The sequence below is a fragment of the Halichoerus grypus genome, chromosome 5 (genome assembly GCF_964656455.1).
Source record: "Halichoerus grypus chromosome 5, mHalGry1.hap1.1, whole genome shotgun sequence".
Classification (NCBI taxonomy): domain Eukaryota; kingdom Metazoa; phylum Chordata; class Mammalia; order Carnivora; family Phocidae; genus Halichoerus; species Halichoerus grypus.
This window is the reverse complement of record NC_135716.1, coordinates 141,918,842-141,946,058: the sequence shown is the minus strand read 5'-3', so window position 1 is coordinate 141,946,058 and position 27,217 is coordinate 141,918,842. Positions and strand designations below refer to the sequence as shown.

The 27,217-nt window shown below is 40.7% G+C and overlaps 1 protein-coding gene and 1 pseudogene across 7 annotated transcripts in view; both read right to left on the bottom strand.

The window, feature by feature from the left end:
* Positions 1-27,217, bottom strand: part of DAB1 (DAB adaptor protein 1) — a 1,108,242-nt gene that overhangs the window by 662,852 nt on the left and 418,173 nt on the right. The gene's annotated exons all lie outside the window — the stretch shown is intronic.
* On the bottom strand, positions 10,066-11,199 carry LOC118519277 (phenylalanine--tRNA ligase beta subunit pseudogene; annotated as a pseudogene).

The following is a 27,217-nucleotide window of genomic DNA, read 5'->3' as shown; positions in this document are numbered from 1 at the left end:
AGCTCTGGGATGTTCTCAAGTGGCATTTAGCGAGTGGCAGGGCTGGGATGTGAACCGTGGTCTTCCAATTCTAGAAGTTCGAATCTTTCACATCTAATTCGAGAAGTGAGACTGGCAAGTGCATCTACAAATTAGAGCCCTGGACAGGCATTTTATAACGTTACAGCTATTGCCACCCTCAGAGAGTCCAATGTGCCCATTTTGGAGGTGGAAAAATGGGGCTCACAGTGAGAAATAACTTGCCCTGGGTCACACCACTGTTGGAGGCAAAGCTACAGTGAGAGTTTGTCTTTGCCCCTCTTCTGACTCCCGTGTTGGGCTCTTGGCTCCTGAGCTGAAATTACAGACTGGGGATGTGTGAGCTGATTCAGCTGCAGCTCTGTTTTACACACTCACGATTTGCCCTAATGCCCCTCTACAGTGAGATTTAAAAAACTGAGACTCAGAGAAGTTTAGCAACTGACCTCAAAACTCAGTCTGGAAGGCAAAGCTGGAGCTCAGCCCTGGTGCCTCTGACCTCGGCTCTTTCCCCTGCCCCAAGCTGCAGCTCACAGTGGTCAGAGCTGAACAAATGCACAATGCATGCCTTCACTTTTCATTCAAATCCCTCAGTGTAGAGCGACTCTAAGAAAGTTTACCAAAAATCAGTTCCCTGGATGACCAGCTTGCAAAACAGGCAAACAAACACAAAAACAAAACCATTTCTCAAAATTACATGGAGCTTTAGAGTAAATCTTTATATATAGTAAATATTTTTTTCCCTCCCTCCCTCCTTCCCTCTCTCCTTCCTTCCTTCCTTCCTTCCTCTCTTCTTTCTCTTATCTCCTCTTTTTCAAAAACACTTGGCTATTCTGGGCCCTTTACTTTTCCACGTGAAGTTTAGGTTCAGCTTGTCAATCTCCCTGGCAAACTCTGTTGAAGTTTTGACTGGAATCACTTTGAATCTTTACATTAACTTGGGGAGAAGTGGCATCTTTACAGCACTGAGTGTTCCTATCCATGAATAGAGTATTATAGTCTCCATTTGTTCAGGTTTTCTTTTTAAGAGTCTCATGCTGTACCGACTGAGCAAGCCGGGCGCTTCTTTTACGCTTTTTAATAGAGGGGTGTATGTGTGCGTGTGTGTCTCACAAGAAATTCACTCAACAAGAATTTACTGAGCATGTGGTATATTCAAGGCCAAAACGGGCCCATCCTGTGTAAATAAGATTTTCTATTTTTCTCAACTTTAACCACTTTGGTTATTCTTGTGCCAATTTCACAAGTGGCTCGTCAGTTTTCATTGTGTATTTCTAACATTTGAACTTGAAACTCACAGCATTTCTTAACCACTGACAATGCACAGGAGGGGAGAGATTCCTGGGATTCATTCAGAACGACTCCTTTCTGTCAGGGGTGTGTGTGTGTTGTTTCAACTTCTCTGGGAATGAAAAGGCCATGGAAGGCCCAAACTCTCCAAACCTCACTGTGTGTCTTCCATCACCAAGCTGCCACAGACAGACCTCTGATCCTTAATATCGGCGGTACTGGATTCCGTTAATTAGCCATTTTTCTTTCTTAAACGCAAGCATCTGAATAGTGATTAGATCACACAGGCCTTACTTAAAGCAATTAGGAGTAAATACTTTAGCTTTGTTCAACGAGGTAGGATCTAGGCAGCTTAATCATGTGGGGAAGAACAAAGAAACTTCAGAAAGAATACACTGGTTGTTCCTGGACTTACTCTGCGACTGGCACCTAATCTGTAAAACAGCAGTGGGGTTTCAGAAATAAATGTTCTTAAAGAGAATGCACAATGCTGGCCGGAAAACTGGGGCATGGCCCAATTCCTTTGATTGATGCAGTAAATATGTATTGGGGGCTAACTTATATTCCAACACTGGGCTAGGGGCCAGAATATAAACATCACAAAGATAGTCATGGTCTTTGCCCTCATGCTTATGTAGTCTAGTGAGGAACAGAGACAAATCACGCGATTACTAAAAAGCTTATTCATTAGATAAAGAAAAGCACAGAGAAGGCACACAAGGTACAGGAGTTTAGGGGAGGGGGATGTGGCGTAGGGAAAGACCCTGAAAGAGAGGATGGCTAACTTGAGAACATAAAGGGAGGTTAGCATATGTAGAGGGTAAATAATAAAGTGAGGGTGGGAAGTGGCAGGAGATAGGAAAGGAGAGAAGGAGACATGGGCAGATCATGCAAGGGACAGGAAACTGTGTTTGGGAATTCAGACTTTAACCAGGGCAGAGTTTGCAACATGGGAAATGCCAGGAACAGCAGATTTGCTGTTTGGAGAGCTCATAAAGGTCACAATGGGGAGAACAGACTGAGAGTGACATGGGGAGGTGGGAAGTCCAGGCCAAACATGAGGACAGGAGCACTAGGAATAGATGGAAAAGTGGAAGCTCAGGAAAGACGAGCAACTTGCCTTCTCCCATCCCTACTGAGTGGTAAAGCAGGATTTTGAAACCAGTTCAAGAGGGCCCCCAAATCCTGTCACTTTTCCACTGCACCCAATTTCCCTGCCATGTGTAAAGGACAAACTTAGTGTGGGGGGATTAAGGAGTAGAGTGTGAAATGGGCTGGAGGGAGAACACACTAGAAAGGGAAAGACCCACTTGAACCCACACACGAAGGGGGACCTAGGGAAAGGAAGAGAAAGAAATTCATGTTTGTCGGTCACCGTGGAAGAGGTTGTCTACCACACTTCTCAAACTTTAAAGTGCACAAGAATTCCCCGGAGATCTTGTTAAGGTGCAGATTCCGATTCAGTAGGTTTGGGTTGGGGCCTGAGATTCTGCATTTTTAATAAGCTCCCAGGTGAGGCCCATGCTGCTGGTCCAGGGACCACAGTTTGAGAAGCAATGGTGGAGGAGTGGTTAGGAGCCCAGGGTTTAAGGCAGACCAGGAACTGAATCCTGGCGTGGGCACTTATCAACAGTGTGACCTTGTGGAATGTATTAGTTTACAGGGCTGCTATAGCAGAATACCAAAACCTGGGGGGCCAAAAACAACAGAAAGTGATTGTCTCACAGATCTGGAGGTGAAATGTCTCAAATCAAACCATCAGCAGGGCCATGCTCTTTCTGACAGTTCCAGGGGCGGGGGAGGGGGTGCTTTCTTGCCTCTGTTAGTGTCTGGTACTTGTTGATAAGCTCTGGTGTCCCTTGGCTCGCAGATGCATCATCCCAGTCTCATGGCTGCCTTCTCGCTCTGTATCTTCATTCACACTGCCTGCCCTCTGGCAGTGTCTGTCTCTGGGTCCAAATGTCCCCTTTTTTTTTTAATTTTTTTTATTTTTTTTTAAATGTTTTATTTATTCATGAGAGTCAGAGAGAGAGAGAGAGAGATAGGCAGAGGCAGAGGGAGAAGCAGGCTCCCCGCCTAGCAGGGAGCCCGATGCAGGACTCGATCCCAGGACCCTGGGATCATGACCTGAGCCGAAGGCAGACGCTTAACCATCTGAGCCACTCAGGGACCCGAAATGTCCCCTTTTCATAAGAATGCCAGTCATGTTGGATTAGGGTCCACCCTAATGACCATTTAAACTTATTTCTATAAAGACTCGATTTCCAAATAAAGTCACATTAGGACTTCAATGTGCCTTTTTTTGCTGGAGGGGGGAGACATATTTAACCCATAACAGGCAAGTTATTTTACCTCTCTGAGCCTAGGTTTTTTTATCTGTATAATAGGGATGATAATTCCTACTTTTTTTTTTTAAGATTTTATTTATTTATTTGAGAGAGAGAGCATGAGCAGTGGAGAGAGGCAGAGGGAGAGGGACAAGCAGACTCCCTACTGAGCTGGAGCCCGATGTGGGGCTAGATCCCAGGACCCTGAGATCATGACTTGAGCCAAAGGCAGATGCTTAACTTTTGACTGAGCCACCCAGATGCCCCAATAATTCCTATCTTATAAAGTTAAATTAAATGAATAATAAGGGTAGAGTGCCAGCACACAGGAAGTATTACTAGGCATTTAAAATCCATCTCATTTAACTATCGCTACCACCTGCCCTGTGATGTCTGCTTCATCATTCCAACTGGATATCAGAAGAGACCGCGACTCAACAAGGACAAGAAACTTGCCCAAAGTCACACCATTATTAAGATTTAAAATCCAGTTTTCTCCCAAGCCCATGATGTTTATTCTCACTCCAAGGAGGCTGACTGGGGGTACTGGCAGTGGAGGTGGGGTTAAAAACTATTTCCTGCAGAGGCAACAGCAGAGAAAGATGATGATTATATTTATTTAATCGTGGAGGGACATGTGCCGAATACAGAATCTGGTTTCAAAGTGCCCAGAATCACAGATGAAGTGTTCAGAGAGCGCAGGGCTTGGAGGGAGGAGGGGGCAAAGGACAGATGATATATGAAGTCCAGTGCATGAATCATGTTCACCAGTTTCTGTCATCCTTTTTCACGTTGCAAGGCTGCATTAGCACTTTTTTTTTTAATAGGCCACAGAAATTCACAATCAAAATTTCAAAGCTAAAAATACCTCCATGCCATCCTGGAAAATATTAAACAAAACAAAACAAAACAAAACACCTGAGTGCTTTCCAGCCAACAAAGAGAGAAATGTGTAGGCTGTGATGAGTAATTGAACCTACTTTTGTCTGTTTGCAATAAACATTTGCAAAACACATTATCCTTTTGACATTTCTGTGAGGATTGCTCATACTCTATTTTCTGCAAAATGCCTTCCACTCTTACTAGGTTCCTGTAATTACCTCTTTGGAAAAAGACCATCTCAGCCCTTCAGAGACATTATCAATTTTCAACAGTTGATTCCTAATTTTTGTTGATGTTACTGTTATACTGAGCTATCTCTTGAGGGCGGAGAACCAATGCCATCCTAAGCTATAGATAGATATGGATAGCCTGAGAGCTAGCCAGAAGAGTGATGGGGATGGAAAAGCAGGTGGCAATTTGATGATATTCCTTCTGTATTTGTCAATCCTATGGTCTCTGCATGGCCCAGCTGCAGTAAAGGGAGCTCCAGTGCCTGGGTTCTGACCCTCTGTCCTTTTCAAGCTGTGTGGCCCTAAGAAAATTGCTTGAACATTCTATGCCTAAATTTCCTTATCTACAAAACTGGGATAAAAATAGTACCTATATCACAGAATTATGAGGATTGAGGAAATTAATATGTATAAAGAGTTTAATGATGTGCATCTTATAGTATCCTCAATAAATGGTAACTATGATTGTGATTATGCTTACTGGGCATGAAGAATGATAGCTTGGAAGTCAGAAGATGTTGTCACTTATGGAGTGTGGAATCTCCTTGATTTCACTGGCAAAATGGACCTACACAGCATCCACATCATGCAGAGTACTGTAGGGAAAAGTAATGAGTCTGTAGGTGTTTTGTTTTGTTTTTTCTCTAATTGTGATGGGATGCCACTGAGGTGCTTTTTAGCAAGGGAATTAGATGATCAGATTAGCATTTTACAAAGTTATTCCAACTACTCTTTGGGGAGTAGACTGGATAAAGGTGATGCTAAGAAACCAGGCAGGCGAGGCATTTACAAGGGCACTGACCACGGCGGTGGGGAAGGAGATGGAGCTAAGTGGACTTAGCCTGTGAACTTCAGGCAGCTTCCCAGGACTCGGTCGTAGAGGGGGGAATGTGAAGAACAAGTGCACAGAAGAGAAACTCACTGAAAGGTATGCAGGTATGTGTGAATACTCTGGAGCAATGGCAGAAAGAACAATAACAAAAAGGAATAGAAATGCCTGTACGGAAAAGAAGAGAAGAAGGAAGAAGACCAGAAACTCAGAGATTTGTGGAGAACCTACATTCTCCACGGGGTGCTGCAGCACTGTGGGCTGATGGGGCAACATGGTCAAGGTCTGGCAGAAGAGGACGCTGCCATATTTGAGGAACACTGTGCTGGTCACTTCTGCACAGGAACCATACAGCTTTGAATGGGTGCTTAGTCATATTATGCAGGTGTGGCCGTGCCATCAAAGGATACAGTAATGCCCTCCAGCACAGAAATGACTTCTTGTGTATCCCCAGGTATATTTAGCACAGTCCCATGGATATAACTGAGTTCTTGGTAAATACTCCTTGAATTTGGAAAGTTGCTGAGTAAAAGGTAAAGCATTTAATAATCAGCAACAATTTGAGAGCCTGTGTTAGGCTTTGGGAAGATAGAAGATGAATGAGAGATGGACACTGACCTTCCCTACCCACCTTTCCTTTCCCTCTCTCTTCTCCCCCACCTCCTTCTGTCTCTGCTTGTCTGTTTCATATATACATATACATATATATATATATACACACACATGCACAAACATGCACCCACATACACATGCACAAGTGTGCACACACACACACACACACATACACATCCCACATACTGCACCAAAAAGGGGAACCACCAACTGGGAGTCCAATATTGAATCTCTGCACAGATAGAATCTGGGCCCGCGTGATGTGTCTCTCATCCTCCTTAGACCGACAGGCTAGCTAACAATGGCATGCCCTCTTCGTGGTAAAGTACACGAAAGCAAGCCCCGCTCTACAATCCAGTTTGAAGCCTCTGCTGGCATCATACCTGCTTACATCTCATTGGCCAACGCACGTCACAAGGCAAAATCCAAAGCCAAGGCGCAGGCACGTCAAATCCACCTGCAGCAGAAGCTGCAACATTACCTAAATGGTATAGGTACCAGGACAGATCTAGAACCATGGTTACCTTGGGCAAGTCCTTTCCATTCTCCGGGTGTCCTCACCTCTGTAAACAGCTTGGATCAGATCCATGCGTCCTACAGAGTGAAATCCAGCCCTCCAGTAGCACACAAAATGAATTTAGATGGCACATGAAATTTAGTTAATTCTTGGATGTGGTATTAACTAATACAGAGCACAGAAAGTGATGATGATTCACTTTTGAATTTGCTTTCAATATTGCCAGCTACATCAAGGAGAAAGTCTGAGTTAGTGCCCATGACAAGCCCAAAACCTTTGCTGACTTCTCCTTTTAACAATGAGCTGGCAGACCACAGCACCGAGCGAGAATTTCCAAAGAGTGCTTTGTTTTCATTTTATTTATTTTTGACTACAGTATATTTATAGCAAGTGAGGCCAGATTTCATTTAGTTATAAAAAGCTTCTTTAAAAATACATGTGAGCCAATTTAAAGAAAATACAAAGTAAATTATTGGTGACAGGCAGAGAGCAAAAAATCATGGCCATGGGCTTGAATAACTAAAGTTTGGGAAATTCTGGATTTGACCATCCTTAAGGTTCCAAGATCCTGTGATCACTGCCAACTTCATTGTTCCAGCTGTGGTCTCTACTTCCACCCCAACGCTTTCTCAGAGGAAGACAAGCAGCCTTCTCTTCTGACGGCTTCTACGACCCTTCATTTCCCCCTCCCCTCTACATCTGAGTGGCCCAGCTGCCAATATGACTACCCAGCCAGATGTATTTGATTGACATGCTCATTCCTGCACAATGGGCCAGAGTCAGTCACCCTGCGGCCGTCCCTGCCCTTGGCATTGTGACACATGGGCCCAGATTCCAAATGTCATGTCACATCTCCTCATGGCATCAAAGCACCCTTGAGAGCAGGAAACCCTAACAGATGGCTGAAATGCCTTCAAAAAGACTCCCCCAGACAGCCCGGGAGATGTACAGAGCCCTGTCGGTGGTGATGGGTTGCAACATATGCTCAGCAAAAAACGCCAAAGGGAAGAGAGGTTCCCGCACCCACCGAGACCACAGAGTGTTGGTTCAAATGCTGGGTATCAGCTGCCTTAGACAGAGTGCCATTTGCTTTTGCAAAATATCTGTTAAATCCCTGATCTCAATGCTTAGTATCCTGGACTTTTAAAGGTAGTGATGGAAAACTTTTTATTTACATTGAATATTTCATTACAAAGCAGATGAATGGGGAAAGGTCATTTTCTCTCAATAGTGGACTATCACTCCCTCTGGTCCAGGAATTCCTAACCTGCATTTTCTGGATCCTTCAGAAGCACACAGCTGGTCTTAAAGAGGGCTGTGAACCTTCCAAAATTACCTGCAAACATTTTGTGTGTATGTGCAACACATACAGGTTTCTGTGGAGAAAGGGTCTAAAACTTTAGTTCGGAATTTCAGAATGGTCCATGTCTCATTAGAAACCACAGGTCTAATAGTGCTCCTTAGAGAGAATGTGTGGGGTAGAAAAACTTCAAACCAAAACAAAACAAACTGGGCAGCAATGTAAGGTAACAAAGATTTTCCCCTCATAATAATATTAAGAAAAACATTTGCTATTTACCATCACCATAATTCCAAAAGGTTCATCTCAGTGTAGCAGGACATGAAAAAACATTTCAGGAAGGCCATAAGCTCAGATTAAAAACATAAATTTAGCTTTGTTAAAAAAATGACTACATTGTCCATTTTCATTTCACTGGTGGCCAGCACCAATCTGGGGACCAGGATTTGGGAAGCCCTGATTTCAGAGTGGGAAATTCCTACTCAGCATGCAAATCTTTGGAAAACTATGGACTTCTTTGGGATTTCCCACAGCTGAGTTCATGGCACCACTCCCCCACCCCATCCCGTCTCTGTTCCTGGGCCACCCGAAGAGAAGTCCCTTATCTTTGACTCCACTATGCTGTGACATCTGCTACTATACCCCAAGGCAAGGGGGGTGGGTTCAATGCAGCAACTCATCCCAACAGCTCTTGACTATGCCCCTAGTGTGGACCAGCCGTGAGCTAGGCGTCTGATACACAGCAGTGCCAGGCACTATCCCTTCCTCAAAGGGCTCACCCTGTGGTGGAGGGGATGATAGGAAGGGTGTAAGTGGGGACCATGCCCCACTCCACTACTCTCTCCCCCGTTGTCAAAGGAGCAAAAGGAAACAGTGTCTGATGCTCTCCAGGCTGTATCACATAATCCATGTTTTGATTCAATGAGGAGAACCCTAAATAGGGCTGAATGATTGAATTCTTTTCCCCAAAGGAATTTAAAATGCCTCTTCCCTTTAGAAGTGTGTGACAGAGAATACAGAATGGAGGGTGTCAGAAGAAGCACTCTGAATGCAGCCAGGAAGTTGGCAGATACCTCAGCGTAGGGAGTCAAGCCTCTTTAGCCATGTAATGGTAATTCCAGTTCTAAAAGTAGGTTTTATTTTTTGTTAATTTTATTTTACTATGTTATGTTAATCACCATACATTACATCACCAGTTTTTGATGTAGTGTTCCATGATTCCTTGTTTGTGCATAACACCCAGTGCTCCATGCAGTACGTGCCCTCCTTAATACCCATCACCAGGCTAACCCATCCCCCACCCCCCTCCACTCTAGAACCCTCAGTCTGTTTCTCAGAGTCCATAGTCTCTCATGGTTCGTCTCCCCCTCTGATTCCCCCCCTTCATTTTCCCCTTCCTACTATCTTTTTTTTTTTTTTTTTTAAACATATAATGTATGTTTGCCTCTGCAAAGGCTGGGCTCCACTGACTCTTGCACTAAGAGCCCAAAGGAAGCAACTGGTGTCAGAGCACACAGTGACAAGGAATGGTATGAGGCAGCAGGAGGCAGCTAGCAGAATCTGGAGAGACATAGATCCCCCGAAATAGAAATGGTTCTCCTGATCATAAGGCCAAAGTGAGGAGACATGGCAGCTCATTTCAAGATCCACTGTACAGTATGCAGACTTGTAGATAATTTTAGGAGGGCTTTCACTCTTTTTTTTCCCCTACTGCTTTCTACTTATTTTTTACTTATTTTTAAAAATAGTTGTTTATTTGAGAGAGAGAGAGCACATGAGCATGAATGGGGGGAGGGGGAGAGGGAGAGAATCTTTAAGCAGACTCCCCACTCAGTGCAGAGCCCCACTCGAGGCTCAGTCTCATGACACATGAGGTCAGGACCTGAGCCGAAACCAGGAGTCAGACTTTCAACCAACTGAGCCACCCAGGTGCTTCTCCTACTGCTTCCTACTTTATTAAACAATGAAGCACAAATGGATGTTCCCTGTGGGATAACTAAAGGACAGCAAGGGAAGAGAAGGGGACACTCATGAAGAGAATCAAGAGCAGAGACCCATCTTCACCAAAAGGGCTCGATATTGATTTCCAGGGAAGAGCAGGACATGGTCAGTTCAAATTTGATGATGGCATCAGGATGAAGGACCAACCCCAAACTTCCTGATGCTTTGATCCCTGACAAAGATCTCGACGCATCATCCAGGAGAAGGGCCTTCAGATGCTTTGATCACGTATGCCCCCTGCTTTTCACCAGGAGGCACCTTAAGCAGCTGTATAATTCTGTCCAGAGCCCACGGATTATCTCCAACCAAGGATTCTTACTGTAATAAACAGTACAGAAATGCCTGTAGTTTCTTTCATCTAGGTCTCTGCTAGAATCTTCTACTATAGTGTCAGAGATTTCAGTTGCAGAGGAAGGAGCATCTTACTATTTGTGGCTGTGGTCTTTAGGAGGCCAGGAAGAAGGGTAATGAGTACTACCTGAAATTCGGTGACCTTAGGATCACTTATATGAACTACCTTTGTTGCAGAGATGTCCAAACCAAGTTTATCAGCAATATCTTCTTGGAGGCACAGAGGAAAGGCAAGTGGTTCAGTGCGTCCAGTAGCTACCATGTCATGTCTTAGAAGTCCTGTGAGCTTATTAAGAGGAAATTGATTAGCTACAGTGTATGTTTCTGGGAGAGCCACCTGAATGTTATTATATCCATAAGCAATGGCTACATCTTGTATAATATCACATCGCATGGAAAATGTCAACTCTGGTCAGAGAGATTTCAATCTCAATCTGATTCCCATCACCTATGACTTCTGACTTTAAACACACTTTGGTCAGAAGCTTGGCAAGATTTTCTGGCCTTAATTAGATCAGATATCACCATCTCCTTTCGTTAAGCCAGTTCTGGAAGGGTATATTATTTTCCATTAGGAAAAACTACCTTAGCTGCTTTAATTGTAAATTGATTCTCATAATATTCACTGAACCTGGTGACAATGACATCAAGAGCTATTTTTGCCTTAGTAAAGTCAGTTCTTATGCATTCACGGACACATTTCCAGTATTCAGTGTTAATTTGGAATGATTTTCATTGATGATAGGAGGCCATAAAATGATGGCACCATTGCTATCATAGGTAACTGGGTACAGGGGTTTATTTTCAGTGATATGGAATTAATGTTCAAGGAGCACTTTCATTCTTGATACTGTGTTTGATTTTCATTTAACTTCTTTGTTGTTTCCCTGAAGTCCTGAGTTAAGAGAGCCTCTCTATTTTTGCATAACAAACTAAATTGAGTGGATATTGACCGATAGCTACAATTGGCAGTTATCTATCAGGTAAGTAGATAGGTAAGTAATAGTAGCTACTCTCAGGTAAGTCCCAAGGACTATCACATATGTTCTCTCAACACATGTGATAGTGATATTCCCCTTTCAGTTGAAAAGCCAAAGCACAGAGAGGTTAATTACCTTGTCAAGGACAAAGAGCCAGCCAAAGATAGCTGGGACTTCACTGACACTAGCACTAAGAGTCAAAGGAAACAACAGAGGGGCCAGGACCCCAGATCTCAGCTGCCAGTCTGTTCCCAGTCTTGAGTTTTTGGAACATCAAGATTGAATGCTATTCTCCACAACGTATAGGTATCCAAATGAATAGAAGATTCATAAAGATGATTGAATGGTAGGAAAATATCCCTATTCCTCTTGCAAAGGGGAACTGTGATTAATATGAAGAAGGGAAGGCTGAGATAAATTAGAAACTTGGAAAAGAAAAAAACATGAATGAATTTTAGAATGAATCAGGGAATATAAGATTTGAGGGAATTCAAAGTTAACCTGCCAAACTAAATGGAAATGCTGAGGCACACGAGGATATAGTGACATAATTATTTTTGCACAACAAATTAGTAACAGAATAGGAATTAGAATTTCCTTCTCCATGTCCAGGCTCAAGACTCACACCACCCAACACCAGGCATTTAGGAGATGCTACACCGACAAATGAACTATGAAGAAGAAATTTTCATTAAAGAGAGGTAATAATCATTTTTTCCCAGGGAGTCCAGACTTTGGAGGACACTACATTTTGTTGTCAAGGGAGGAGGTGGGGACAAAGTCCCGGGGTAAATATATAAAAGAGATTCTTTAGCTGTAGTCTTAGGCAGAGAACCAGAATAAACCCAACAATTGGTCCATTTTATTTCCTGGAGCAAGATCTGTGACTCCCAACATTTCAAGCCCTAGATGACAACTTTAATACTATTCCCAAGTTCAAAGGTTTCAGTTTCTTATTTGCGGTTTCTAAAGCCCTGGGCTTTTAAGCCTTGGTTTTGTAAGGACAAGACTCAGGCCTCTGAGGAGTGTGAAAGCAGATTCCATTTCCACTCAGATGAAAGCCTCATGTGACAGCATATCCAGATGTAACTCAATTTTCTCCTAAACCCACTTTAGTCAGGCTTTCGCCCCCTCCACCAGACCAAAAGCAGCTTTTGTCAAGGTCATCAGTGACCTCCATGTTGCTAACCCAACACTCAGTTTTCAGTCCTTACTGTCAGCATCACGCAGCACAGGTGGTCACCCTCCTCCATGAAGCACACTCTTTACCTGATTCCCAGGATGCTCCTCTCTCTTGGTGTTCCTTTTCTCCCCTGCTACTCCTTCTTAGTCTCATTTGCTGATCCCTCCCGTCTCCTCAATCTCTCAAGATCAGAGCTGCCCAGGCTTCCATCCATGAACATGTTTCCTTCTCTACCAAGACTTCCTCTGGAAGTGATCTCAGCTCGTTTTATCATTTATACATATCGTTTATGGGATGAAAACTTCCAAATGTAGTTAACTCTACCTTCAAAATACAGTCTAACCACTTTTCATCACCCTCCAACACTACCACCATCATCTCTTGCCTGGATTTTTGCAACAATAATTTGTGTCCACCCTTGCCCCCTTATCATTGATTTTTCACCCAGCAGTGAGAGTAAACTTTTTAAGACATAAGGCAGAAAAGAAATCATTGCTTCTTGCCTCTGCCCTCCTGTGGTTACTTGTCCCAGAGTGAAAACCAAAGTCTCCATTAAACTTCTCACCTGCTATTTTACCATTCTGTTTATAGCTCAGCCTACTCCAGATGCACGGGTCTCCATCGCTTCCTCACATAGGTCAAGTACAAGTGGACTTTAAGGCGTTTACACTTGGCATTCCCTCTGCCCACAGCGCTCTTCTCCTAGATACTGCAGGCCTGCTCCTGCATTTCCTTCAGGTCTCTGTTCAAGTGTCACCTTGTCAACAAGGCTTCCTTGGACCACCTGTATTTTATAGTAGCTCCCCTCCCTCCTCTGTACTCTCACGACACCCCTTGTCTCTATAGCAGTTACCACGGTTGTACAAACCATCCAGGTGCTCTTCTGTTGTCCTTATGTAAACTCCATAATTAACTGGGATTTTGCTTATTTGGTTTACTGTTCTTTTTCTACCACCTCAGATGGTTTTTGGCACATAGTGCCTACTCGGTAAATAGTTATTGAATGAAAGAACCAAATTAGCAAATCTTGTCCAAGGGTCTACGGTTGAATTCAGGGAGCAATACACTTAGAGCCACCATGAAGGGAGGAAGCTTCTGTCCCTCACACTCGACTGCTTGAGAATCAAACCTGCCTTGATTCTTTGAGCCATACTCCAGGCTCCCTAAAGGATTTGATTCCTTACAAAAATATAAAAGTGAATCATATCTTAGGTAATAGGGCAGAGAAGAGTTGAGGTCTTAGGTCCAGGCTGCCTGGATCCAAAAACCAGTCTCTATTTCTTACTTGCTATGTGTCCTTGGGCAAGTGGAGAGCAGTGACAGGATATGGATGAGTATACCAGTTGGGGGTTCTGAAACTTCTCTGTTTCTCAGATTCCTTCTCTGCAAAACGGTGATAGTGGTGGTACCTGCCTGGTGAAGTTATTGTAAGGACTGAAGAAGACGTGTTACATTTAAGGTACCTAGAAAGGGACCTGGTACATAGTAAGTATGTAAGTGTTAGTTCATGCTAATTCACTGAAAACATGTTATCCAGAAAACATTCTTTTTTGTTCTCCAAGAAGCTTTTTTAGGGGGAGTTACATATATACCATGTATTCATATATTCATATATAGATGTACAGTGTGTATATATACATGTGTATACACAGTGTGCATATACATGTATATGTGATTTATATATTACATAGATATGTGTGTATATATATACACATATATAAATACACGTATGTATTTATGTATTTAAATATTTAAATATTTATGTACTTTTTTCCTGTGTCCAGCTTCTTATGTCCCACATAAACTATGAAGCAGATATCAGCACTTCTTTCTTCCCAAAGATTATCCACTTCACCAAATATTAATGAGCTGTATAAATTTTACTTAATATTTTATAGGGGTCTTAAAGAGAGGGCTTATATCACTTATCATAACAAAGTGTAAAAGATCTTCCTTGGATATTTCTCTTCTCCACCAGAATTGCTCTTTCGTCACACTATCAACCAGGCTTCTCCTTTTCACATCCCCACGCAGTTCCCTGCTGCCTCTTCTAGGATGACTTGGCCCCATCATCTGAGCCTATGTTGCCCTTCACCCACCCACAGCCTTGATGTCTGCTCACCCCATTTTCTGCAAGAACTCTTTTGGGAACTGTATCTTACTTATATCTTACTCTTATATCCTTGACATCTAGCAGAGGGTCAAGCTCTGTGGGCTACTAAGAGAATGAAAACATGGAAGAATCTTATATATGAATAGTCTTCTTTTATAAGAGAGGAAAATTGAAGCTAGAGTATCAAACAGCCTCTGGAATAGTCAAAAAGAGACCTCAGATTTTCCTGCCCTCCTCTGCTCTCATCCACCACAAAGACTAAGTACATCCAGTTCCAGTCTTTCCATTCTACACCTGGAATGATTCTGACCTTCCTGTCTGCTCTGAAGATCACTGTGACACCAGGAGCCAGTCTTAGGCCACGCAGAGAGCAAGCTCTCTTAATAGCTGCTTCTTTTGTTTCATTTCCTACTGGGAAAAACTAATCAAACATGTAGGAAGCTTAAGAATATTCCAAGGCGATTTGATTGTTCACTGGTGGCCAGTTTCAAGAAATGCATCCTGATGAATACAAACACCATTCCCCCTGCCTCCCTGGATGGGATCTGTCCAGCCTGAGCAAGGCCAGGGTCTGAGGGAAGGCGGCGCAAGAAATAGCTGCAGGAAACAAGGCCTTGTTTCCTCCTTTTATCCAGAAAACCAGGCCCACTTGGTGAGGGCCTGGATGATTGTGACTCTTCTCTGTGATTTTTTTCTTTCTTTTTTTTGGGTGGGGGAGTGGGGGGTCATGTGAAGAATTACTTTGCACAAATGAGAGTAGAGATTAAATATCAAGTCCTAAGTCTTCTTGTTTGGGGGTATTTTAGGAAGGACTTTTCCTTCCTCTTTCACATGGGGAAATCATGATGAGCCTCGATACTCTGCGTAAGTGGCACATCATAATGCCCTTTCTGTATGTCCCAGAAAGGCTGATTCTTTGCTCCTCATTGACAACCCCCAACTGGTATACTTGTCCATATCCTGTCACTGCTCTCCACTTGCAGGCTGGATGCCCTCACAGACAATGAGCTTCTTAAGGGCAGGATCACATTGTATCCAGCATACAATCAGTAGCCAATAAATGTTGTTAAATACATAAACAAATGAAAAGCATTAGCAGGTTCAAATTAAATATCTGATCTAAATCCTTTTTTTTTTTAACTCACAACTCTGAGACCATGACCTGAGCTGAGATCAAGAGTTGGATGCTTAACCGACTGACCCACCTTCTCAATACCTTTTTAACATAGATATGCCTTGGTACACTAATCTAGACAGTAGACATGATAATCCCTTCACTGACCTCACAGAAGTATTGAGATGATTAAATGAAATAATAGATACAAAAAAGGCTTTATAAAGATAAAATACCATACAAATATAAAGAGTTATTATTAAGGAATATCATACTCCACTTAACTTTGGATAACCCAAAAATCAGTCTGGGAACTGTTATTTTTAAAATATTATCCATGGGGGCGCCTGGGTGGCTCAGTTGTTAAGCATCTGCCTTCGGCTCAGGTCATGATCCCAGGGTCCTGGGATCGAGCCCTACATCGGGCTCTGTGCTTGGCGGGAAGCCTGCTTCTCCCTCTCCCGCTCCCCCTACTTGTGTTCCCTCTCTTGCTGTGTCTCTCTCTGTCAAATAAATAAATAAAATCTTAAAAAAAATAAATATTATCCAATATAAGTTTAATAATAAAATAGTTTAAATAGGAAAAGAGCTGAAAGAATTCATTCAGAAATGTAAATGGCTTTAGCTGAGAAAAGAAGTAAGTAATGGCATTTGTGGTATATAGCATAGAAAGAGACATGAATAAGATTCATGATGGAATTCCTGGATCATATGGCATTTCTATTTTTAATTTTTTTCCATACTGTTTTCCACAGTGGTTGCACCAATTTACATTCCTACACATGAGGGTTCTTTTTTCTTCACATCCTCGCCAACACTTGTTATTTCTTGTCTTATTGGTATTAGCCTATCTGACTGCTGTGAAATCTTGCCATTTGTGACAACAAGAATGGACCTAGAGGGTACCACACTAAGGAACATAAGTCAGACAGAGAAAGATAAATACTGTATGATGTCACTTACATGTGGCACCTAAAAACACAAAAGAACAAAAAGCAAAAGCAAACAGATTCTTAAACACGGAGAACAAATTGGAGGTTGCCAGAGGGGAGGTGGGTGGGCGGAAGGGTGAAATAGGTGAAGGGGATCAAGAGGTACAAATTTCCAGTTATAAATAAGTAAGTTATGGAGATGAAAAGTACACCATAGGGAATGTAATCAATAATATTGTAATAATGTTGTATGATGACAGATGGCAACTACACTTATCGTGGGGAGCACTGAGTAATGTATAGAATTGCTGAATATGTTGTACATGTGAAACTAATATAACTTTGTATATCAATTATACTTCAATAATTCAAGAAATTCATTATGGGAGAGGATAGGACATGATAGGATAGATAAGATAGGAGAGAACAAGAGCACAGTAAGGAGTTGGAAAGACACACAGGTAGGGCAGGAGGAAACCCTTATTGACTACTGCATACTGATTACTTGGTCATCTCAATCATCTAAACCACCCTGTGAGGATGGCAGTACAACCCAATTTACAGATGGCAAAACACGGAAACCTGGAGAAGGAAAATAAGTTGAACGATTGGACTGTAAGTTCCATGAGGCTAGGAATACATCCCCTTCACGTACGTCCCCTATGCCTGGGGACCTGGTACATCACAATTGCTTAATAGATATTTTTAAGTGAAGGAATGAATGCTGTGCAGCTGGTAAATGGCAAGGCCAAAATTTAAACCACAAGCTGATTAGCACTAAAGCCTACCCGCTCTACTATACTACAATCAAGTTTATATTAGGAGTTTGTAATTTATAAAAGCTACAAGACCAGCAAAATTCAGAAAATGGTATAATTGTCCACATCTGTGAAATAGAATAACTAGCAACCACTGAATAAATATAAATATAAACATTAACACTATGTCATAGGTCCTAAAATTTCCTAACAGGAAAGTGCTCTGATTGACTATTTATGATAGGGCGGGGCACAGGATGTTAATGGGTGTTGTTCTATTTAGTTCTCATAAGTACCCGGCTTAAATGTGACTTAGAGAAGAGCAGTTATCCCCGAGGAGCTCCATTCCAATAACAGATGGCTATATTTAAAAAATCAGTTTATTGATGCATAATTTACATGAAATAAAATGAACCTATTTTAAGTATACTCATTATGTTTCAGCAAATGTATACACTTATGTAGCCACCACCACAATCAAGATACAGAACATTTTCATCAATTCCCAAAAGTTGCTTTATGATGTTTTTCAGTAAATTTCCCCACTCCACGCCCCACCCAAGAAAACCATCATCTGATTGTTGTCATTATAGTCTAGAAATTTATATAAATTTAGTCATACTCTACGTAATGTTTGGTCTCTGACTTCTTATGCTGTACTAATTCTGAGGGCCATCCAAATCATTACATGTACCAAAACCTTATATCCTTTTATTGCTGTTGTTCCCTTGCATAGATCTGCTACAATTTATTTATTCATTCAATTGTTAATGGATATTTTGGTTGTTTCCAGGTTTGGTTATTGCACATAAGGCTGCTATCCCTATGAATATTCACATGCAGGTTTGTGTCTGGATGTATGTTTTCATTTCTTTTAGGTAAATATCTAAGAGTGGAATTTCTGGACCTATGGTGATAACACGTTTAACTTTTTAAGAAATTGGCTGTTTTCCAAAATGGCTGTACCATTTTACTCCCCACTAGCAACACATGGGAATTCTATTTGTTCTACATTGCTGTCAACACTTAGTATTAAAAAAAAAAAAAATCAACCATTTCAGTAAGCATTCTCATTGTGGTTTTAATATTTAATTCCCTGATGATGGTAAGCATCTCTGGTAGGTTGGATTGTGTCTCCAAAAAAGGTATGTTAAAGACCTAACTCCCAGTATCCGTGAATGTGACCTTATTTGGTAGTGGGGTCTTTGCAGATGCAATCACATTAAGAAAAAGTCAAAATGAATTTTAGTGGGCCCTAAATCCAATGGCTGGCATCCTTAGAAGAAGATCATGTAGATATATACTGGCACACACATTGAAAAGAATGTCATGTGAAGACAGAGGCAGAGAACGGAGTATGTATCTACAAACCTAGGAATGCCAAGGATTGCCAACAACCACTTAAAGCTGAAAGAGAGGGGCGGAGCAAGATGGCGGAGGAGTAGGAGACCTGGATTTCGTCTCCTCTCAGGAATTCAGCTGGATAGGGATCAGACCATTCTGAACACCTACAAACTCAACAGGAGATCGAAGAAAAGAATAGCAACAACTCTCTGAACAGAAAAGCGACCACTTTCTGGAAGTCATATTCTATCCCTTCATAGTAGTTACCCGTATTTTTGGCATATATATATAAGTTGTTCTCTCTTTAAAATCTTGAGATAGTTTCTTCTAACAGATCAAAATATACTCTAAATCTCTAGTGTATGGTTTTTTTCTACTCCCCTGCCTGATCACATTCTCTCCCTTTTTTCTTTCTTTCTTTCTTTTTTTTTTTAATCCTATTCTTTCTTTTTTCAAACAACTTATCAAATCCTTTTTAGAAATTTTTTATAATTTCCATCTTTACAGTCATATTCCATCCCTTCATCATATCAACCCTTATTTTTGTACATATATAAGTTTTTCTTTCTTTAAAATTTTGGGAGGGACTTTCTTTTAACAGACCAAAATACACCCAAAATCTAGTGTGTGGCACTGATCTATAATCCAGCCTGATCATATTTGATCACATTCTGTTTTTGTTTTGTTTTGTTTTGTCCTGCTTTTGTTTATTTTTATCTTTATCTTTTTCTTTTTTCTTTTTTTCTTTCTTTTTCTTTTTTCTCTCTTTCCCTTTCTTTTCCCACTGCTTCAGGTCTTTTCTGATTTGTTTAGAGTATATTTTCTGGGGACGTTGTTACCCTGCTAGCATTTTGTTCTCTCATTAATCTATTCTCCTCTGCACAAAATGACAAGACGGAAAAAATCACCTCAACAAAAAGAACAAGAGGTAGTACCGACTGCCAGGGACCTACTCAATACGGACATTAGTACGATGTCAGATCTAGAGTTCAGAATCATCACTTTAAAGATACTAGCTGGGCTTGAAAAAAACATGGAAGTTATTAGAGAAACCCTTTCTGGAGAAGTAAAAGAACTAAAATCGAACCAAGTAGAAATCAAAAAGGCTATCAATGAGGTGCAATCAAATATGGGGGCGCTAACTGCTAGGATAAATGAGGCAGAAGAAAGAATCAGTGAGATAGAAGACCAAATGATGGAAAATAAAGAAGCTGAGAAAAAGAGAGATAAACAACTACTGGATCACGAGGGCAGAATTCGAGAGATAAACGATACCATAAGACGAAACAACATTAAAATAATTGGGATCCCAGAAGAAGAAGAAAGAGAGAGAGGGGCAGAAGGTATAATGGAGCAAATTATAGCAGAGAACTTCCCTAATTTGGGGAAGGAAACAGGCATCAAAATCCAGGAAGCCCAGAGAACCCCTCTCAAAATCAATAAAAATAGGTCAACACCCCGACATCTAATAGTAAAACTTACGAGTCTCAGAGACAAAGAGAAAATCCTGAAAGCAGCTCGGGAGAAGAGATATGTAACCTACAATGGTAGAAACATTAGATTGGCAACAGACTTATCCACAGAGACCTGGCAGGCCAGAAAGGACTGGCAGGACATATTCAGAGCACTAAATGAGAAAAATATGCAGCCAAGAATACTATATCCAGCTAGGCTGTCATTGAAAATTGAAGGAGAGATAAAAAGCTTCCAGGACAAACAAAAACTAAAGGAATTTGCAAACACGAAACCAGCCCTACAACAAATATTGAAAGGGGTCCTCTAAGCAAAGAGAGAGCCTAAAAGCAACATAGACCAGAAAGGAACACAAACAATATACAGTAACAATCACTGTACAGGCAATACAATGGCACTGAATTCCTATCTTTCAATAGTTACCCTGAATGTAAATGGGCTAAATGCCCCAATCAAAAGACACAGGCTATCAGATTGGATTAAAAAACAAGACCCATCGATATGCTGTCTGCAAGAGACTCATTTTAGACCCAAAGACACCCCCAGATTGAAAGTGAGGGGGTGGAAAACCATTTACCATGCTAATGGACACCAAAAGAAAGCTGGGGTGGCAATCCTTATATCAGACAAATTAGATTTTAAACCAAAGACTGTAATAAGAGATGAGGAAGGACACTATATCATACTTAAAGGGTCTATCCAACAAGAAGATCTAACAATTGTAAATATCTATGCCCCTAACATGGGAGCAGCCAATTATATAAGGCAATTAATAACAAAAGCAAAGAAACACATTGACAACAATACAATAATAGTGGGGGACTTTAACACGCCCCTCACTGAAATGGACAGATCGTCTAAGCAAAAGATCAACAAGGAAATAAAGACTTTAAATGACACACTGGACCAAATGGACTTCACAGACATATTCAGAACATTCCATCCCAAAGCAACGGAATACACATTCTTCTCTAGTGCCCACGGAACATTCTCCAGAATAGATCACATCCTAGGTCATAAATCAGGTCTCAACCGGTACCAGAAGATTGGGATCATCCCCTGCCTATTTTCAGACCACAATGCTTTGAAACTAGAACTCAATCACAAGAGGAAAGTCGGAAAGAACTCAAATACATGGAGGCTAAAGAGCATCCTACTGAAGAATGAATGGGTCAACCAGGAAATTAAAGAAGAATTAAAAAAATTCATGGAAACCAATGAAAATGAAAACACAACTATTCAAAATCTTTGGGATACAGCAAAGGCAGTCCTAAGAGGAAAGTATATAGCAATACAAGCCTTTCTCAAGAAACAAGAAAGGTCTCAAGTACACAACCTAACCCTACACCTAAAGGAGCTGGAGAAAGAACAGCAAATAAAGCCTAAACCCAGCAGGAGAAGAGAAATAATAAAGATCAGAGCAGAAATCAATGAAATAGAAACCAAAAGAACAGTAGAACAGATCAACGAAACTAGGAGCTGGTTCTTTGAAAGAATTAACAAGATTGATAAGCCCCTGGCCAGACTTATCAAAAAGAAAAGAGAAATGACCCAAATCAACAAAATCATGAATGAAAGAGGAGAAATCACAACCAACACCAAAGAAATACAAACAATTATAAGAACATATTATGAGCAACTCTATGCCAGCAAATTAGATAACCTGGAAGTAATGGATGCATTCCTAGAGATGTATCAACTACCAAAACTGAACCAGGAAGAAATAGAAAACCTGAACAGACCTATAACCACTAAGGAAATAGAAGCAGTCATCAAAAATCTCCCAAAACACAAAAGCCCAGGGCCAGATGGCTTCCCAGGGGAATTCTACCAAACATTTCAAGAAGAATTAATACCTATCCTTCTGAAACTGTTCCAAAAAATAGAAATGGAAGGAAAACTACCAAACTCATTTTATGAGACCACCATTACCTTGATCCCAAAACCAGACAAAGACCCCATCAAAAAGGAGAATTACAGACCAATATCCCTGATGAACATGGATGCAAAAATTCTCACCAAAATACTAGCCAATAGGATCCAACAGTACATTAAAAGGATTATTCACCACGACCAAGTCGGATTTATCCCTGGGCTGCAAGGTTGGTTCAACATCCGCAAATCAATCAACGTGATACAATACATTAACAAAAGAAAGAACAAGAATCATATGATCCTCTCAATAGATGCAGAAAAAGCATTTGACAAAGTACAGCATCCTTTCTTGATCAAAACTCTTCAGAGTATAGGGATAGAGGGTACATACCTCAATATCATAAAAGCCATCTATGAAAAACCTACAGCGAATATCATTCTCAATGGGGAAAAACTGAGAGCTTTCCCCCTAAGGTCAGGAACGCGGCAGGGATGTCCACTATCGCCACTGCTATTCAACATAGTATTGGAAGTCCTAGCCACAGCAATCAGACAACAAAAAGAAATCAAAGGCATCCAAATTGGCAAAGAAGAAGTCAAACTCTCACTCTTTGCAGATGATATGATACTTTATGTGGAAAATCCCAAAGACTCCACCCCAAAACTGCTAGAACTCATACAGGAATTCAGTCAAGTGGCAGGATATAAAATCAATGCACAGAAATCAGTGGCATTCCTATACACCAACAACAAGTCAGAAGAAAGAGAAATTAAGGAGTCGATCCCATTTACAATTGCACCCAAAACCATAAGATACCTAGGAATAAATCTAACCAAAGAGGCAAAGGATCTGTACTCAGAAAACTATAAAATACTCATGAAAGAAATTGAGGAAGACACAAAGAAATGGAAAAACGTTCCATGCTCATGGATTGGAAGAACAAATATTGTGAAGATGTCAATCCTACCTAGAGCAATCTACACATTCAATGCAATCCCCATCAAAATACCATCCACTTTCTTCAAAGAAATGGAACAAATAATCCTCAAATTTGTATGGAACCAGAAAAGACCCCGCATAGCCAGAGGAATGTTGAAAAAGAAAAGCAAAGCTGGCGGCATCACAATTCCAGACTTCCAGCTCTACTACAAAGCTGTCATCATCAAGACAGTATGGTACTGGCACAAAAACAGACACATAGATCAATGGAACAGAATAGAGAGCCCAGAAATGGACCCTCAACTCTATGGTCAACTAATCTTTGACAAAGCAGGAAAGAATGTCCAATGGAAAAAAGACAGTCTCTTCAACAAATGGTGTTGGGAAAATTGGACAGCCACATGCAGAAGAATGAAACTGGACCATTTCCTTACACCACACACAAAAATAGACTCCAAATGGTTGAAAGACCTCAATGTGAGACAGGAGTCCATCAAAATCCTAAAGGAGAACACAGGCAGCCACCTCTTCGACCTCAGCCGCAGCAACTTCTTCCTAGAAACATCACCAAAGGCAAGGGAAGCAAGGGCAAAAATGAACTATTGGGACTTCATCAAGATAAAAAGCTTTTGCAAAGCAAAGGAAACAGTCAACAAAACCAAAAGACAACTGACAGAATGGGAGAAGATATTTGCAAATGACATATCAGATAAAGGGCTAGTATCCAAAATCTATAAAGAACTCATCAAACTCAACACCAAAAGAACAAAGAATCCAATCAAGAAATGGGCAGAAGACATGAACAGACATTTCTCCAAAGAAGACATCCAAATGGCCAACAGACACATGAAAAAGTGTTCAATATCGCTCGGCATCAGGGAAATCCAAATCAAAACCTCAATGAGATACCACCTCACACCAGTCAGAATGGCTAAAATTAACAAGTCAGGAAATGACAGATGTTGGCGGGGATGCGGAGAAAGGGGAACCCTCCTACACTGTTGGTGGGAATGCAAGCTGGTGCAGCCACTCTGGAAAACAGTATGGAGGTTCCTCAAAAAGTTGAAAATAGAGCTACCATACGATCCAGCAATTGCACTACTGGGTATTTACCCCAAAGATACAAAAGTAGGGACCCGAAAGGCTACGTGCACCCCGATGTTTATAGCAGCAATGTCCACAATAGCCAAACTGTGGAAAGAGCCAAGATGTCCATCAACAGATGAATGGATAAAGAAGATGTGGTATATATATACAATGGAATATTATGCAGCCATCAAAAGGAATGAGATCTTGCCATTTGCAACGACGTGGATGGAACTGGAGGGTATTATGCTGAGCGAAATAAGTCAAACAGAGAAAGACATGTATCATACGACCTCACTGATATGAGGAATTCTTAATCTCAGGAAACAAACTGAGGGTTGCTGGAGTGGGGGGTGGGGTGGGAGGGATGGGGTGACTGGGTGATGGACACTGGGGAGGGTATGTGTTCTGGTAAACGCTGTGAATTGTGCAAGACTGTTGAATCTCAGATCTGTACCTCTGAAACAAATAATGCAATATAGGTTAAGAAAGAAAAAAAGAAGAAGAAGAATGTAGCAGGAGGGGAAGAATGAAGGGGGGGAAATCGGAGGGGGAGAAGAACCATGAGAGACAATGGACTCTGAAAAACAAACTGAGGGTTCTAGAGGGGAGGGGGTTGGGAGGATGGGTTAGCCTGGTGATGGGTATTGAGGAGGGCACGTTCTGCATGGAGCACTGGGTGTTATGCACAAACAATGAATCATGGAACACTATATCTAAAACTAATGATGTAATGTATGGGGATTAACATAACAATAAAAAATTTAAATAAAAAAAAACAAACAAAAAAAAACAATTCTAGGCCTCAGGAATAAAGAAAAAAAAAAAAAAAAAAAAGCTGAAAGAGAGGCATGGAACAGATACTTCCCTAGAGCTTCAGAAGGAGCGCAGCCTTACTGACACTTTGATTTCAGACTTAAGTCTGTCGACCTGTGAGAGAATAAATTTCTGTTCTATTCAGTCACCCAGTTCACAGTACTTAGAAGTGCCCTAGGAACCTGATACAGCATCTTTTCATGTATTAATTGGCCAATTGTATATCTTCTTTGTGAAGCAAATGTTCAAATCTTTGGCCACGTGAAAGTAAGATTTTTTATCTTCTTGTTATTGTGTGTACACATACACACTCACACACATTCTGGATACCAGTCACTTATCTGATACACACTTCATGCATATTTTCTCTCATTCTCTGGTTTTTCATTTTCTTCAGTGTCTTTTGAGAGGAAAAATTTGTAATTTTGGTGAAGTGAAATTTACATGTTTTTCCTTATGACTCATGTTTTGGGTCTAGAAAAACTATCTACTTCAAGGTTATCATATTTGCTTTTATGTTTTCTTTTAGAAGGTTCATAGTTTTAGCCCTTCTGTGTGGGTCTATTATCCATTTCAAGTCATTTTGGTTTATGGTGTGAGATAAGGATCAAGTACTTTTCTCTTCATATGAATATTCAATCATTCTGCCACTATATGGTAAAAAGCCAGTCTTTTCCTCCACTGAATTGTTTTAGCAACTTTGGTGACAATTGATTAAACATACAGTAGTTCCCCTTTATCTATGGTGGGTATGTTCCAAGATCCCTAGCAGATGCCTGAAACCACAGATGTACTGAACCCTATATATACTATGTTTTTTCCTATACATACATATCTTTGGTAGAGTTTATAAATTAGGCACTGTAAAAGATTAACAATACTAATAATACAAAAGAACAATTATAACAATATACTGTAATAAAAGTTATGTGAATGTGGTCCTCCATTCTCAAAATATCTTACTGTACTATACTCACCTGTCTTCTTTTGATGATGTGGGATAATAAAATGCCTATGTGATGAGATAAAGTGAAGTAAATGATGTAGATACTATGATGTAGCATTAGGCTACTATTGACCTTCTAACAATATGTCAGGAGGAGGATCACCTACTTCCAGATAATAGTTGATTGTGAGTAACTGAAGTCATGGAAAGTGAAAGTGTGGGTGAGGGGGGCACTACTGTATATGAGTGGGTCTATTTCTGGAATTTCTGTTCTGTTCCATTGAATTATATGCTTGTATCAATTCTATTCTATGTTGATTACTGTAGTTTTACAATGCCCTGAAATAAAGTATTATGAGTCCTCCAATTTTGTTCATCTTTTTTTTTTTTTTTAAGATTTTATTTATTTATTTGAGAGAGAGAATGAGAGAGAGAGAGCATGAGAGGGGGAGGGTCAGAGGGAGAAACAGACTCCCTGCCGAGCAGAGAGCCTGATGCGGGACTCGATCCAGGGACTCCAGGATCATGACCTGAGCCGAAGGCAGTCGCTTAACCAACTGAGCCACCCAGGCGCCCTGTTCATCTTTTTCAATGCTGTTTTGGCTATTCTTGTGTTTGTTTTGTTTTGTTTTTTCATTTTCATATAAAGTTTAGAATAGACTGTCAATTTTAATGATAAAGAAAAAAAACCTGCTGTGATTTTGATTGGGATTGCATTGAATCAGTGAGTCAATTTGGGGAAAATGGACACATTAAAAATATTAATATTTTAGCCACAGCAATTAGGCAAAATGATAAATGAAAGGCATCCAAATTGTAAATGAAGAAGTAAAACTGTCCCTATTTGCAGATGACATGATACTATATATAGAAAACCCTAAGGTCGCCACCAAAAGCTAATGGAACTAATAAATGAATTCAGTAAAGTCACAGGATACAAAATTAACATACAGAAATTGCTTGCATTTTATACACTAATAATGAGCTATCAGTAAAAAGAAATTAAGAAAACAGTTCTATTTACAGTTCCATCAAAAAGAATAAAATACCAAGGAATAAATTTATCCAAGGAGGTGAAACACCTATACTCTGAAAACTGTAAGACACTGATGAAAGAAACTGAAGACAACACAAATAAATGGAAAGATATTCTGTGCTTATGGATTAGAAGGATTAATACTGTTAAAATATCTATACTACTCAAGTCAATCTACAGATTCAATGCAATCGCATCAAAATACCAATGGCATTTTTCACAGAACTAGAAAAAAGAATTATAAAATTTGTATTAAACCACAAT